The sequence below is a fragment of the Dendrobium catenatum genome, unplaced genomic scaffold, assembly GCF_001605985.2.
Source record: "Dendrobium catenatum unplaced genomic scaffold, ASM160598v2 fragScaff_scaffold_1125, whole genome shotgun sequence".
NCBI classification, from domain to species: domain Eukaryota; kingdom Viridiplantae; phylum Streptophyta; class Magnoliopsida; order Asparagales; family Orchidaceae; genus Dendrobium; species Dendrobium catenatum.
This window is the reverse complement of record NW_021319587.1, coordinates 2,224,947-2,241,546: the sequence shown is the minus strand read 5'-3', so window position 1 is coordinate 2,241,546 and position 16,600 is coordinate 2,224,947.

Below are 16,600 nucleotides of genomic sequence, written 5' to 3'. Positions count from 1 at the left end.
CAGGGACGAAAATTATTTCGTCCTGTACAATCGCATACATAGAGTTTCCCAAAATTCTACAGGACGTAACCAACTGACGTAAGTCGTTCAGTTCATCCTGGGGAATAGTTTCGTCCTGGGATGATTTTAAACAGATAGTTTCGCCAGGGACGAAAATTAATTTCGTCCTGTTACAATCGCATTACATAGAGTTTCGTCTATTACGTCTCGTACGATTCTCACAGAGAGTGGCTGTACCGAAGTTTCATTTCGTCTGTACGATCTCATACAGAGAGTTTCGTCCCGGTACGAACCTTATTTTCCTCTGGACGAACAGTGCAAGAGAGAATTCCAAGAAGTTCGTCCCGGGACTATTAGGACTTAAGAAAATTTTCTCCTCGCACGTTCAATCCATTGCTCTCCTAAGGGGTTGATTGACATGATCGTTCCGTACGAACCAGGTTCGTCCCGTACGATTAGTTCACAAAAATTATCCCCTAAGATGTGGTGTGATTTTCACTTCAATTTACAATCACTCTCTTTCATTTAAAAACTTATGATTTACAAATGAATAGTTTGAAGTCTTTCATCGCTTGGAGGTTGATTTTCCTGAAATTTAGTACACACTAGAGCAAAAATAAAACTTCCAAAAAAGTGTTAGTTGAGATATTATAAAAATAATAATATTTGAAATCATCAAAATAATATAAGTTGCAAGAATATAAAATATGCAAATAGCAACTCTCTCTACAGTGTAGACATTCCTCCTTCGCTTTTTTCTTTTTTAAAGGAGGAATGTGATGGATTTGAGTCTATTCATTAGGTTGTATTTTCTTTTGTTTCTTCTTTAATGCGATTTGCATTTTATTCAAAAAAAGAAGTACATGTAGTAAGAGTTGATGAAGGAAATGAAAAACCTGATGACATAGATAATTTATTTGCTCTCAGAACTAAGCCTAATCTCAACCCTTGCTTAAAAGTGTCTTAGCATCCAAAGAAGTAAGATACCATGTATATATGACTATATCAAGATGGTTCTTTGATTGTTGCATTTCATTCAATTCCTGAATTCAACCTTTGCATAGAAAGTTGTTGATGTCATCATAGTCATAGGTCCAAGTAACAAAGTTCCATCATACTACATAATAAGAGTTAATCTGCTTAAAGATTATAAAGAGGAGTGCATAGTACTTATTGATTTCTTTAATCTTGGAAGGAGACATGTTATGGGCTTATTCTCGGCTGCCAAAAAAAATTGGACCTCTCAGAGCTAGGTTAACATGGAGGATCTCTCAAAATCCTTCTTCATTACTGTATAAATGTATTGCTTCAAGGTACGGTACTAATTTTTGGAGTCAAGAGTGGGCATTCAGCTGCATGGTCTATCCTTTTGGATGGAGCTTCTTTCTTAAAACCATAGCTCAAGCCCTCTATAATCTTCTCCAAAGAAGCACCATCAGTACACCGCAATTTGTGTGTAATGATCCAATCTGTTGGGTCATGTCCAACTGGCAAGTCTGAATCAAAGTGAGGCATGCGAGGTGATCTAATAAATAATCCATCATATGTGTCTCTATCAATCAACATCTCTTTATGCCAATATAGTCGGTCCGAAATTGAAGCCGAACGTGAGAGATCATACGCATCAATCTCCAGGCAAATATCTTCTTCTGAAGGCTCGATACAAGATAATGATGGAGGTCTCCTCCAATCAAACATCTTAACCTGAAAATACAAAAGAAGAATAATGAAATATATATACTAAATGCTTGCAACGAATTTCTTGCGTGAAAATCACTTAAGAATTTCGTTGGGAGGCAATTTGTTGACTGATATTTCAGATGCATTGGCAAAATTCATTTTTTTATCATAATACAAAAGAAAAAAAAGCATGCAATAAAGAGCGAAAAAGATGCATCTCTTCAGGAGGATGATCGATCCCACTGCCAGCAATGAATCATCAATGGATGCATCCTTTCGGCACAATAACTGCCATCAACAAACAAATCAATAAAAAGGGAAAGATACAAAGAACAAAAAAAAAAAAAACGAAAAAAAAAAAAAAAAAAAAAAAAACGAACACTTAATTTTCCCCCTCTGTTCCGAAGTGCACTTCTGTCTTCGTCTACTCCAGTGACTAATCCGACTTCACCGTCGCTCCAACCCACTTCTCAGACCTACTCTGCTTCTTGCTTGAAGATAATTCATATCTTCGTCTTGGTCCTTGCCTTTCTCTTGATCATACAAGGCCACACAAGCTTTTCGTTAACCTGCTTTCAAGGCTTACCCTCGCGTCGCATCTAAATAACTGGCCAGCTCTCTACATCTAATTTAACCTGCAAATAACCCTTCGTCCAAAAAATCTCACATAATTTATGAATAACCATTTTCTTGTGACATTCAAATCAAGCCAGCAAATCTGTTACTTGCTTAAGAAATTAAATCTCAAAAAGCTAGCCATTTGCTTATTGCATGTGAATATCCTGGATTAGCATTTAATGCAAGACAAGACAAGACATTGTTCTCAAAATTTTTAGAGAATAAAATCAAATTTTTGTCTGTTATTGCTGTACCACTCTAATAATAATTTTGATTTATACAATCAAATACATTTATATGCAATAAAAGAAAGTCCTTTTAGCAATTACAAAATGGCAGATGTATGTTGAATTTGAAGACCTCGCATCATTGATCTTTGATCTGGACGAGATGAATTTTAAATTAAAGACCCGCGCCGTGATTTTTAATCCGGGCGGATGGTTAAAAAAAAAAATCTAATGAAGACCTCGCGTCATTGATCTTTGATATGGGCGAGATGAATTTTAAACTGAAGACCCGCGCTGTGATTTTTAATCCGGGTGGTTGGTTAAAAAAAAATCCAACGAAGACCTCGCGCCGTCGATCTTTGATCCGGGTGAGAAGAAACAATGGCAAATGCCGTCCTGATTTCCCCCGGTGGGGAGGCGTTACAGGGAGGCTGCCGAAATTCCTCCGCAAATTTATTAAAATTTTCTAAAAGTTGGAGAGTGATGGAATTGAGTTTCAGCTAATTGATTGATTAATCAAAATTCAAGAAATTTTAATTGATTAAAAAAATAAAATTATTAATTTGAAATCAAACTAAATTATTTGATTAAAATCAATTAATTAAATTAATTATAAAAGCTAATTGATTAACTAAAAATCAACTCAATTGATTAATTAAAAAAGTATTTAATTAAACTTAATTTAATACTCAAAATTAATTAATTAGAATTAATCAATTAATTTTAATTTTAAAAAAAATCTAAAATCAATTTATTCATTATGATTTGAGAATGTCGACAGACATGATAGCACTATTCATCCACTATTAACACAATTAAGACTATCATAAATAGAATATCTCATGATATCTCACATAAATAATCATAAATATAAAGCAGCAAAAAGTATCTCAAAATTTTCAATATAAATGTTCAAGTGACAACACTTAGAATGACGAAAATTAAGCAAAGATACCATAAACATTATCAAATTATATCTTCCACCAAGATGCCAACTTCACCAGGCCATAATCCATTAGTGGAAATACACGATTTCACAAGCAGCTAAAAAAGTATTATGAAAACATTGGTATCATATTTGATAATGTGCAATAGAAAGATTAACTTTGCCGAAGTTGTTGTAAGAATCAAGAAAGGAATGCCAACCTTCCTTCTTCTAATTGGAGCACCAATACTAAGAAAGCCAGGTGTAAATGTATAGTCATTAAACTTCTGTCTCCTACAAATTGAAGTAGTTATTATTTTAATTGAAATATCAGCTCATTGCAGATTACATCTTTCATAGGGCAACAACAACAGGAAAAATATATAATACCAAGTCTTCTACCAATTGATTTTTGATACACAAATAGCACATGATCTTACCTGTGCGATTGAACAAGATATATACGCACGCACTTATCGTATTTATAGATAAGGTTGGTGCAAGATGTATCATAATTTTGTTTATTGTACAAAAAAATTAATGTCACTTTGACCTATCCGAGAAGCCAAGAGTCCAAGTCATTGAAACTATCATCTACAAATCATGTTGCATGTAAATCTGAATGCTTTAAATGAATATATAATTATTGTTTAATAGCTTGACAATATATTAGACTACCATTTCTCTACAAACCAGAAAATGGAATTTTTATTTATTTATTACAAAGTTCAAATTATTAACAAAATCCTCATCGTAGCATTTAAGTAAATGGACCAACTTATACTTAGATGCTTGAGATACTTGAGCGGAAACAACAATATTATTGACCTCAATAGTGTCAAACAATAAATATCCAACTTAAACACAAATTTAAACTTTTGGGCATCCTAGTCTAAAAGGACTAGGTTGTAAGACCCACAACTCGGGCCACTTAGCTTAAAGTGCTAGGTCGTAAGACCCATCATTAGACAACTTCTAAGGAAGCACTAAGACCTAATCCAAATCCAATTCAAGCCAAATTTAAACTTTTGGGCATCCTAGTCTAAAATGACTAGGTTATAAGACCCACAACTCGGGCCACTTAGCTTAAAGTGCTAGGTCGTAAGACCCATCATTAGACAACTTCTAAGGAAGCACTAAGGCCTAATCCAAATCTAATTCAAGCTAAATTTAAACTTTTGGGCATCCTAGTCTTTAGAGCTAGTATAAGACCCATCGCTCGGGCCACTTAGTTTAAGGTTCTAAGTCATAAGACATATTGTTAGGCAAACTTCTAACGAAATACTAAGACCTACCTAACTGAAATTCTTTGGGCTACCTCTAAAAGAGATCGTAAGTCCCACTATCAGGACTTCTAAGGAAGTCATAAGCCCCAAACCAAATTAAATCAAACTAAAATTCAAACCTACAGGCATCCTAGTCTATAGGAATAGGTTGTAAGGCCCGCCAAAGGGCTACTTTCTACGAAAGTTATAAGTTCAACATTTTAGGAAAATTGTTAAAATAAACCCCAAACAATCAAATTTTAATCTATGGGCATCTTAATCTAAAGGATTAAGTTATAAGAACTGCCTTTTTTTTTGGACTACTTCATAAAGGAAGTCATAAGTCCTATCCAAAAAAAATTAAAACCTCCGGGCATCCTAGCCTATAAGGTTAGGTTGTAAGACCCACTAATGGACAACTTCTATGTGAAGTCGTAAGTCCCATGTGTTAGGGATACTTTTAAAACAAAGTATAACAAACCTAACAATCCTACAAAAAAATATCGGGCTACTTTCTACGAAAGTCATAAGTCCCAAACCAAATCTAAATACTTAGGCTACTTTCTAAATAAGCCATAATACCCATTCCAAACTAAATTCCTGGGTTACTTCTAGATGAAGTCATAAATCCCAAACTAAATTAATTTTTAGGTATTCTAATAGATGCAAACCCCAAATCCCAAATAAAAATTAAAAATTAAAACCCATATTTATCCACTTCAGTCTACTCGGGACCCTGAGAGGAGGAAACCTATGGTTGCTAATCAGATTCCCTGGACACTATGGTCAATAATTGTTAGTGTTGGTAGACTGAAACCTACGGTATACCCGGGACGACGGAATCATGGGATCTTGATCGGTTTACCTCCACTTCCCTTACTATTGAGACTAAAACTAACTAAAAATTTATTCATCCTTAATCGAGAGTTCTCTCTTAAGTAGTAAGAAGTGTAATTAACTATGAGTGCTTGCACTCATAGGAGGTAAGAACCCCAGATTTATAAACCCAGACACTACCCTCAGGAGAAATCTGGTTAATTTCAATCTGACTTAAGGGAAATGGAATCCTAGGACGTTAAAGCGGGATTCATGCATTTGTGCCATTTTTCTTGAGCCAACAATAAGGTGTATGTTTTTTAAAATAAGCTGATGCATCTTCTCTCACCAAGGATGCCACAACCTTTTATTTATTATTCACTATGGTAGTCGAATGGGTAGGCCCGAAGAATGTAATATAACTAATAACTAATAATGATACGAACTATAAGAAATATGGTGAGATGTTATATAAATTTGGCAATATTTACTAGTCATCTTGTGTAGCACATGTCTGAATTTGATTTTGAAGTATGTATGCATCATGCCTCACATAGAAGAGCTTGCTAGAAACACTTCAAATGTGATAATTTTTATCTATGATCTATAAGCTACACAATTTGCCACTACTTTCATAACTTTAATAAGTGTCTATGATCACAAGCATGACTTGCAAGATTTAGTGACCATTAAATTCTAATCATATTCAAAGTTATCAAAAATATCAAAGAAAAAGAGTCTATCACTTTTATTTTGTATTTGAACTTTTGGAATGAGTGTCTTGTTATTTCAAAAAAAATATGGTACATTGATAAGATTGGTTGATATAGTTGATTCAGATGAGAAATTGTCAGGGTCCATTAGTATTATGTATAGCGTAGCTCCCTCAACGTTTCTTTTATTATTACAATTGATGAAACCTCGACTGAAAGGAGAGGTAGCGCAAGTATTCATTTTCCAATTTCAGGTCCTAAAATGCGTGCTTCAATATTGTCTTGATTGGCAGTCACTCTTATGTATTTTAAATCCTTAGAGATGCTCTTAGAGTTATGTCCTGAATGGGAGGGTTGTTTAGTCAAGAAGAAGAAAAAGAAAGGCCCATAACACAAAGGAATCTTGGACAATGAGCACAAGTCTTTCTTTATTCAAGTTTTTTTTAGTATCTCCATTAGAATTAGAATTTCTATCAGCTCTGCACTTCACTACACGCCTTAATGTCATCTCGAGACCCAAACAACTCGATCCAGATCCGAATCATAAACTCGAATAGGATTGCTACGACACTAAATCTAATAAAGTGAAACTTGCCTATGAAAAGACCTTAGCTGAGGCACATAGAACTACAGATGAACCAGAGCTCCTAGAAACACTAACTTTCAAGATGGCTGCCGACGAGATGAAGTCAACTCGGGAGGTGGATAGAATCGGTCGACCAGCAACGAAGGAGTTAGGATCCCACTTGGAAGGGAACAAGGGCATAAGCTTGCTCTACTACTGCTAACTACAATCTTCTTTCCTGAACTAATAGCTCTACATCTTGAGGTAGGAATCCTATCAAATGCTACTACTTCTCTAAGCCAATAGAGTTTTAAAGCCAACTCTTACTAGCTACTTCTTTGATGCATCCCGAGTAGAGGAATGAAAGATACAATCTTGTTGAAAAGAAGGATGAAAGGGAGGATGGTGGCTTGATCAATTCCTAACTTAATAATAGAATAGCCCATTGGGTAGTGTCAGACATAATGAGAAGAGAAGTGGCTCAGCGAGCAACACAATCCTAGGGCTTGAATAGCACAACTGTCACTAGCCTATAAGGATTCATTATTGCACTATATATATTATTTCATTTCATGCTACATTTTATATAAATGAGTATAGTATTTACATCATAACAACGAAGGCCAACTATCAACACTATAATTAATTTGAGTTAACAGCTCAAATAGTAATACCCTGAGCACGAGAGTGGTCTGATAGGATTTCCTTTAAAGATGATTTGTGGTATTATCCTAACTGTACCATATAACTGATAACCAATTATGTTGACGAGCGGAGAGTGATGACTCTTTTTTTATTTAATTAAAGCTACCTATAAGGATAATTGATTTACTGATAAATGATAATTATAATAAATATGACTGATGACTAGTTGGAAAGCTGTTAGGGTTGAAATATGATAAAAGCACGGTATTAAAACTGAATTTCATGCCTTGCTGACTCATATAATGAAGCATGCATGCTTTGATAGTATTGATATATAGACATGGGTGGATCTAGTCTTATTTTTTTAGGGTGGGCCGAATTATAATATAAAAATTTAAATACAAAAAAAAATTGAAAATATATAAGCTAAAATTCTGAAAAAATGATAATAACAAAATATTGCCCAAAATTTGAATATTGAGTAGGATGGTCACAGGTATTCAAATTATCAAACCTATCATGCATATCATAAGGTATTTGTGGTTTCTTCTAGCATTGATGTGCAGACCCGTTATTATCGAATCAATATTTAAAAGGATGAAAGAAAACCTAAATCAATATTTAATTGATCTTATATAAAAATAATTATTTTTATCATTTTCTAAAGTTTAAATATTTATGATTTTTTAAAGTTTTTAGGCAAAATTAGGGTTTTCATTAGGATTGCAAATAGGATTTAATTTTGGGTGGCCAAATGAATTCAAATTTTAAGAAAACTCTTAATGTGAGTCAAAGATGACTTCAAAATACTTTGTTAAAAGTTTCAATAGATTTGGAGTTTCCTATGATTTTTAATTATTAATTGACTCTTAGGTATGGGGACGGCTTTCCTACTGTTTCTTAAAATAGTTTTTCAGTATAAAAATTAATTTTTTTTGTACTAAAAAGTTGCTTTAAAAAGCAATAAGAAAGCCGTCCCAAATTAAGCCTTAGTTTAACTATTGCAAAAATTGAGTTTTATAATCAGAAGCCTAATGGATATTGATTTTCTTTGATTTTTTTTATTTAATATAAGTTCAATGCAATTGAGTTATTATTATTTTTATTTTAATATATTTAATTATAATTTTTCAAAGTTTATACGTAAAATTAGAGTTCCCTTAAATGTTTAACATAAGGTTTATGATTTGACTCATCAAATGAGCTCCAATTTTTATGAAAATTGAATAGCAAATATGTGATAACCCAAAAATACAAAATGTATTAAAAAATAATTTCTATTTGAACTAGAGTGCTTCGGCGTTGTACTTATGAGTGTTGCGGTGCTATATTGGAGAGCATAGTGGTTCCTAAAACTGTCATTGTGGCATTAAGTCTTTGTTATACAATAATTTTGGATTTGACATGCAACGCTACAGTGCTAGGATATATATATATATATATATATATATACACGCACACATCACATAATTTCTATGTATTTATATATAACATATAAAATCGTAAATCTCAATGTTAATATATTTTTATGTCATTTAAAGATAGGATCAAGACCTGGTGGAGTGAGATTGCTAGAGAACTACAAGTTCCTTTTGATTTTATTTGTATTTCTTTTATTTTGTTTTGTACTTAGGAGCTAGTGATAGAATATTTATTGTATTGATCTCTTGACTATTATATATGAATTTTGGGTGAATGAATATAGTGGAATATTTTTATGTATATAATTATTAGTTGATTCTAAAGGATTTATACATTTTTATTGATGATTTATAGAAGCTCTGATAAATGATTAAAAAGATAAATATATAATTCTTTGTATTTGCAGTCGATTACAAATGAGGCCCTTCCTTAGGAGAAGGCCTTAGCTTGATGTACATCTTATGGCATGATGTAAATACAAAGAGCTACTATCGACGTATTCGATTTGCTAGAAGGATTGCAGTCGGCGGGCGACGTAGGTCAGAAAGACCGTAGTCAGCTGGCGACAGAGAACTGTAGTCGGCGGGCGACGTAAGTCAGGAGGACCGTAGTATTGATAGTATTGATATATTAATAACTGAATGTCATGCATTACTAACTCATATAATGAAGCATGTATGCTTTGATAGTATTGATATATTAATAGGGGTGGATCCATCATTATTTTTATGGTGGGCAAATTTATAATATAAAAAATTAAATACTAAAAATTTAGAATATATATAAGCTAAAATTCTAAAAAAAATGACAACAACAAAATATTGTCTAAAATTTGAATATTGAGTAGGATGGTCACATGTATTCAGATTATCAAACATATCATGCATATAAGAAGGTATTTGTGTTTTCTTCTGGCATTGATGTGCAGACCCGTTATTACCAAATCAATATTTAAAGAGGTGAAAGAAAACCTAAATCAATATTTAATTGATATTATATAAAAATAATTATTTTTATCATTTTCTATTAATAAAACTTACATTTTGAGTGTACTACATTTTAAATGGAGATATTTAAAAAATTAAAATATTTGATTGGCTTAAAAACAAATGAAAATATTTTTTTAGAAAATTTAAAACTAATAATTAGTTCATTTTTTATGCACTCTAAAAATATTTTAGTGATTTAGAAATTCAAACATTCATCATGCACTAAAACTCAAATCTTACACTCCACATTAACCTTCCTTGGCCTTCACATTGAAACCCTCACTTATATGGCTTGATACACTCTTACCTCGACCACCATCGCTACCATCACCACCACCATGAAATCCAAACATCAACACCAACAACCTCTCCACCACGTACCATCCACCACCACAATTCTCACAATACCACATTTGCACTCCCAACATATAATATGCTCTAAATGAAAAATTAAATTTACTTGTTATATAACCAAACATAGCAAATTAAAACTCTTGAATTTATTTTACAAATAATTAAGCATTATAAAATAGTAAATATTAAATGTACATTATATTAAAATACACCTAAATTTTAAACAACCCCCTAAGATTTTTAACAATTACACTAAGTACATATTTAGAAAAAAAAAGACATTAGAAAGGCAATCACAAACAAAAATGCTTTGAATTAATAAAATATAAACCTTAATGCTTCTACAATGCAGAAATGCTTCAATCCAAAATATCTTAACTTTGAGATCATAATCGGTACATATATTATATATGATACATATGATTGATAATAGACAGAATATATAAGACTGATGTTATATATATATAATGATTTCTTTACTAATTTATAAATAATTTTAGTGCGATTACTTTACGAATTTATTGATTCTTGTATCGTATTAGCTACTAATTCATTGAAATGATATATTGCTTTTGTTATTTTTCATTTTGAGGCTTATAAATGATAATTGTTCAATGATGAAATGGATGCTGTTGATTAGATTTATTAAATTAAGCATACATATTGATTCTATAAGCCATGCGTTGAAAGCTTTAGTGAATTTTAGTTATTGCTGAGCTTTTTAGCTCATTATGTGGATTTTAATGATTTTAGATTAGGGAAAGGATCATGACTGGTGGAGTGAGATTGCCAGAGAACTACATGTTCCTTTTGATTTTATTTGTATAAGTATTTCTTTTATTTAAATACGTATTTCTTTTATTTTTTTTTGTACTTAGGAGCCAATGATAGAGTATTTATTGTATTGATCTCTTGACTATTATATATGGATTTTGGGTGAATGAATATAGTGGAATATTTTTATGTATATAATTATTAGTTGTTTCTAAAGGATTTATACATTTGAATTGATGATTTATAGAAGCTCTGATAAATGATTAAAAAGATAAATATATAATTCTTCAAAATTTGATTTTGGGGTGTGACAAGATCATTGCTTACTTAAAGCCTTACCTTTAAATGTTTGAACTCATATAGAGTTGGTTCACACTTTTAATAATTAATTGGTTTAGTTTGATTTTAATCTTTACAAATGCAATTATTAAATTTTAAAAGTTTGAAATGACTTAAAATTATTTTTTCCTAATTTTCTAAACATATTTAAATTCCATCAAATGATTTCAGCTCTTTAGAATCATTATGTAATGATTTATAAATTACAGAAGTCTATAGGTTCATAGGTGAAATGAACTTAAAAACCCTATGGAAAATCTAGAGGTCAATAATGAACTCTATATAATCCCAAAGAAGTTTGAAGTCATTCGGACTTGAACATTGTTTCCTATAATTTTTCTATGTTCTCTAGACATAAGTGTTCAACAATCTTTTTAAGATTCTAAATAAAATTTCATGGTCTGAAGAAATTTTCTTCTAATCCTAATGATCAAAGGAGCTCAAATTTAAATTTTATAACATTTTACTCTATGGATTCATTTAGGTGAATTTCTAAAGTTCTAGGTTATTTAATGACCTTGAAGTTTGAAATATTAATTAAGCGATTGGGAGGCATCAAATTGATTTGAGAAATCCAAGGATGGGCTAGACATTGAACAGAACCTCTAAAATCAATTTGTTGGCTATTGGAATTTATAAAAGGGCTTAATCATCTTATTAATTAATTAATTATATATATAGTTTATTTAATACAATGTACATGGTTAACATTAAATTCCCAATTTATATTTAGAATGTTCTACAAAATTATTTGAAAGCAGAAGTCTCATTCAAATTTTTTGATTTAAATTGAATTTCCTATGAATTTTTAACATCTACTCCTTTTCTAGATTTATTTAAATCCTTATAAAAGGATTTAATTAAGTTGGCTGATTCAGCATAGCAAATAACACATGGCGCTCCTTGATTGGTCCTTTGTTAACATGGTGGGACTCGCATACCACATAGGATCAATTTTATCCATCCAATCAATCATTATATGATTCTAATTAATCAATTTGAAACTATATGGGATGATTTATAAAGTAGTATAACTCCATTGTGGCCATCTATTCTATTTAAATAGAACATATGCTAAAATTTCATGTACTACTTCCCATTACCAACAAACAGCCATCAAAGTTAAATTCATTAATTTGAGGAGATTTATCAATAGATCTCCATCAAATTGATCTAGGAGGATCTAGAGACTAAAGGCCTACAATATAATAGTGAGATCTAGATGGATTTTGAGCTTGCTTCATAATGTCTCAAAACCCAACATTCACATGATTGGCAAAGCAAAATGCAAGGATGTAGTAGCTTTCAAAACCAATTGACGCTTTCTCTAAGTTTATTAAATTTTCATGATCACTTTTGATGAAGATGTCGAAAACTAAAAATGCTTGTGTCGGGATGCCATATCGTAAAATCTAATTAGAAAGGATTTTTCTTATATACATATTTTCTTCCATATTCATAAATATATATCCTTTTTATATCACCAAATAAATAGCAAGCAATATTAACATTTTTTCATTTACTTTACCAAACTATAAACTTAAAAGAGTTTTGCACAATTATCATGGTCTCATCTCTCTTTCCACCCAAGTATATACAATTACCATGACTATCAACATAATAAGTCTATAAAATAAGCATATTTATGGTTGAGGCCTAATCTTATTAATAGTATCTTATCCTTTCCATAAAATAACATGCACAAGTAGGGGTGAGAAACAATTGCTCAATAGGTTACTGTAAACTTACTATAGAATTCAATATACACATATAAAAGAACTTGTATATTAGTATCATAATGTATAAATACAACATGTCCATAGTGAACTAACATAATATTTATATTATGTTTGGTAGTAAAAAAAAAAAAAGTTTATTTCTCCTCCACCACCAGACACCTATATTTCTTTCCTCCTCCCCCTTCTTACACACATTTTAAAAAAGATGCAAATAAAAACATTAGTACTTTAAACATGTAAAAAAATAAGTACTTTCAACAATAGCATAGGAATATCGTTAGTTTCAAAGTGTATAGAAAATATCTATCATATTACAATTATATAGTGTTTCCCTGCAAAAATAAATAATAAACATATTTACTGAATTTTATTATTATAAGGCATATAAAATTAAATTTCTCTTATCAACTAGCTCAACGACACTTATGAATAAGGAAAACCTTAGATTATAAACTCTCATTATACAATATGATTTGAAATTGATTTCTATATAATTTATTGTGCATTTTAGTTATTGTCAAAAGACTCAAAACACATATTTTTTCTCATACTATAATTAGTAAGAATCCAAGCTTCCTGAATGCCTAATATATATATATATATATAGAGAAGAAGAGAGAGAGAGAGAGAGGAGAGAGAGAAGAAAATAAATTATAAATTATGTTTTAAGAAAAAAAAAACTAATCATTTATTTATAGTATGATTGGATACAATTAAAATTCATAAATCTAGAACTCCTCATGTATATTTTAAAGTAAGTGTTGCATGTAAGAACATTTGCTATGATAGTAAGAGAGTTTGTTGTCTTAAGCATTTATAAAAAAAATCTAACGCCAAGATAATGAGGGAGTGAAAAATTATACAAATGTTAAGGTTTTTACATATAAAACTTATAGAAGAAAAAACAACAGACTTGACCTAGTTAAATGTTCGATTAGTTTTTGTCACCATTTACAAATAATGATATTCTTTGAGAGATGATGATTTTATAAACAGTAACATAAGATACTTAGCGCATACTAAGTGATTGAAGCTGGAAGAGCCTTGTGGCTTGTAAGCTGTTTTTAAGAATTGTTTGATTGTTTTTTTTAATGTACTCAATTGAGAAGGGGAGATAAGGGACCAAAAGTTTAAGCATAAATATTGATGTTGACGTCGAGAGTTAAAGGAAATGTTAATAATATGTGTTTCCAGAGTTCTTATAAAAACAGTGCAAAGGGCGAATTGTGTCAGGTATTGTGTGATCGACACAAATGAGGTGATTGTCGAATGGTGTGTTGGTGTAGCTGTGGAGATGTGAGCACACATTGTCAGGACGTTTGGTTAGAGGAACTACTAACGCTCATTAAGTTACGGAGAGTTGTACGAATTAGGTTCTATAGTCGGAGAGCCAGCGATCCATAGGTGGTACGTCTGGAGGAAACGAGATTGTGTAAGTTGATACTCTGGTGGTTGCAGGACGCAGACATACATAAAGATGATGGTGGGTTAGATATATTTAAATGTCGCAAGAGGACCGCCATGTAGTAGTAACTATCGCGCAGGACTTTTAGCTCATCCTTGACGTGTTATTGAAGGTAGGTAGAGGATTGGTAGACGTCTTCTGAGCATTATCCGACAATTGTAGTCATTATATACTGGATGGCTGGCAGTGGTTTTATTCTGAACATGTAAGTTAAGAAGAGACGCTAGATCATTGGTATTCACAGATTCTAAGCGCTCTCGATTTTTCACTCCCATTTTTGTCCCTTTCAGGTAGAATGGATGTCTATTTATAATATAATTTAGGAAAGATAGCTTGAATGAATTTAACTAAAATTTCATAATTTTCTCGAATGATTGATATTAAATACTTTGATCATAGTCATTATTTTAGGCATTTAAGACTCTTTAGAGTGGCAAGTAGATAATGACTTAGTTTGGAATTTGTTTCATTGAGCTTTGGTTTTGACTATATACATAATAACATATATATGGAGATGATTAGGAATTGGAGATAGTTACTTGCTTTAGTCTCATTTAGACTTGAATCAAATTGCCTTTGTTTATGTTGGTTCTTCCTTTCAAAATACTCAATTTCATTAGAAATTTTTGAAATATATCTTTGAATGTTCTTAAATTTAATTATGAAATTTTCAAACGCAAAATTTCACCAAAGGAATTTTTTTGCATATCAATAAGGATTTTATTTTAACACGTGTAGAAGGTTTTTTTTTATTTATGATGTAATTCTAGCCACGTTTAACATGTGCATGTGCACTTTTTAATAATTTCATAATTAGACCAGTATTATTTTATTATAATAAATATGAGGAATCTTTAAATTGATAAAAACAGAGAGAAATATTAAATAATTTTTTGTGGTCATTTTTAAATAATCACTTTATCAATTCTCTTAAATAATTGAAGAGTTGCTTTAAATGTTACACAAAAAGGATATGATATATAATTCAATTCTCTTCTATAATTTAAATTATTATAATTATATAACTACTTAATAATAAATAAAAATTTATTATATTAAATAATATAACCAAGGCTTGATGTTATAATTAATTTCGTCATTGAGCAGCTGAGGAATTTTTATTTTTAATTAATGCTTTATTGGGTATTTGCAGGATAGCACTTATAAGGTATAATTAGATTATTTATATATTTAATACTTAATTTTATATTTACTCACATTCATTAAAATATTTAAATGAAATAAAAAAATATGCTGTAATTTATAATAATTTAATTAATATTTGAAGATAAAAAAACATTAAGGGGTTGTGTGAATGCATCATTTCAGTAGGATTATCATAAACCCTATCAAACAACAAAAATGACAAATTTAAATCCCGTTTCTTCTTTGTTTTGCTTTAAATCCCAAATTTATTAAATCCTAATAATGTGTAGTGGATATATAGGATTTAGGGGATACGAAGCGTAAGAGAAAGGCGCGTCAATGAGTTGCTCTTTCGTTCTCTTAAGCTCAACAACAGCTGATCAAAGACGAAGGAACAACGACAAGTATAACCAACATGAAAATAATGCCAAACAAAAAGCACAGATAAAAGTATTAAATTCTACAACATGCACAATTGAAACAGTAAATGAAAAAATGTCAATGAGGAAAAGTAAACCCTAAACATGTCTAACTATATTATTTTCAATGATTTTGACCAACTTAAATACAAGTTATATATAATATATTGGGAACTAAAAAAATTATATTTAACTATATTTTTATTTTATGGATGTGTTATGTCGACTATTATATAAATTTTTTATTTTTTATGAATATATATGTTTATATTAATAATTATTATTTATTTACATAAAATTCTCATAAATTAATCTCTTTAAATCTTAAATTCCATCATTAAATAATTTTACAGAAATTTCAAAATTTAACAGCGTTTCAGTCTAAATAGTTTTTACAAACAAATTTTTTTTTTTTGGGAAAAATAAAATTGCCACCTAAATTTTTAGGTATTTAATTTACTCAATCCTAAGAGGCCCTCGTGAGGTCACACTCCAATTA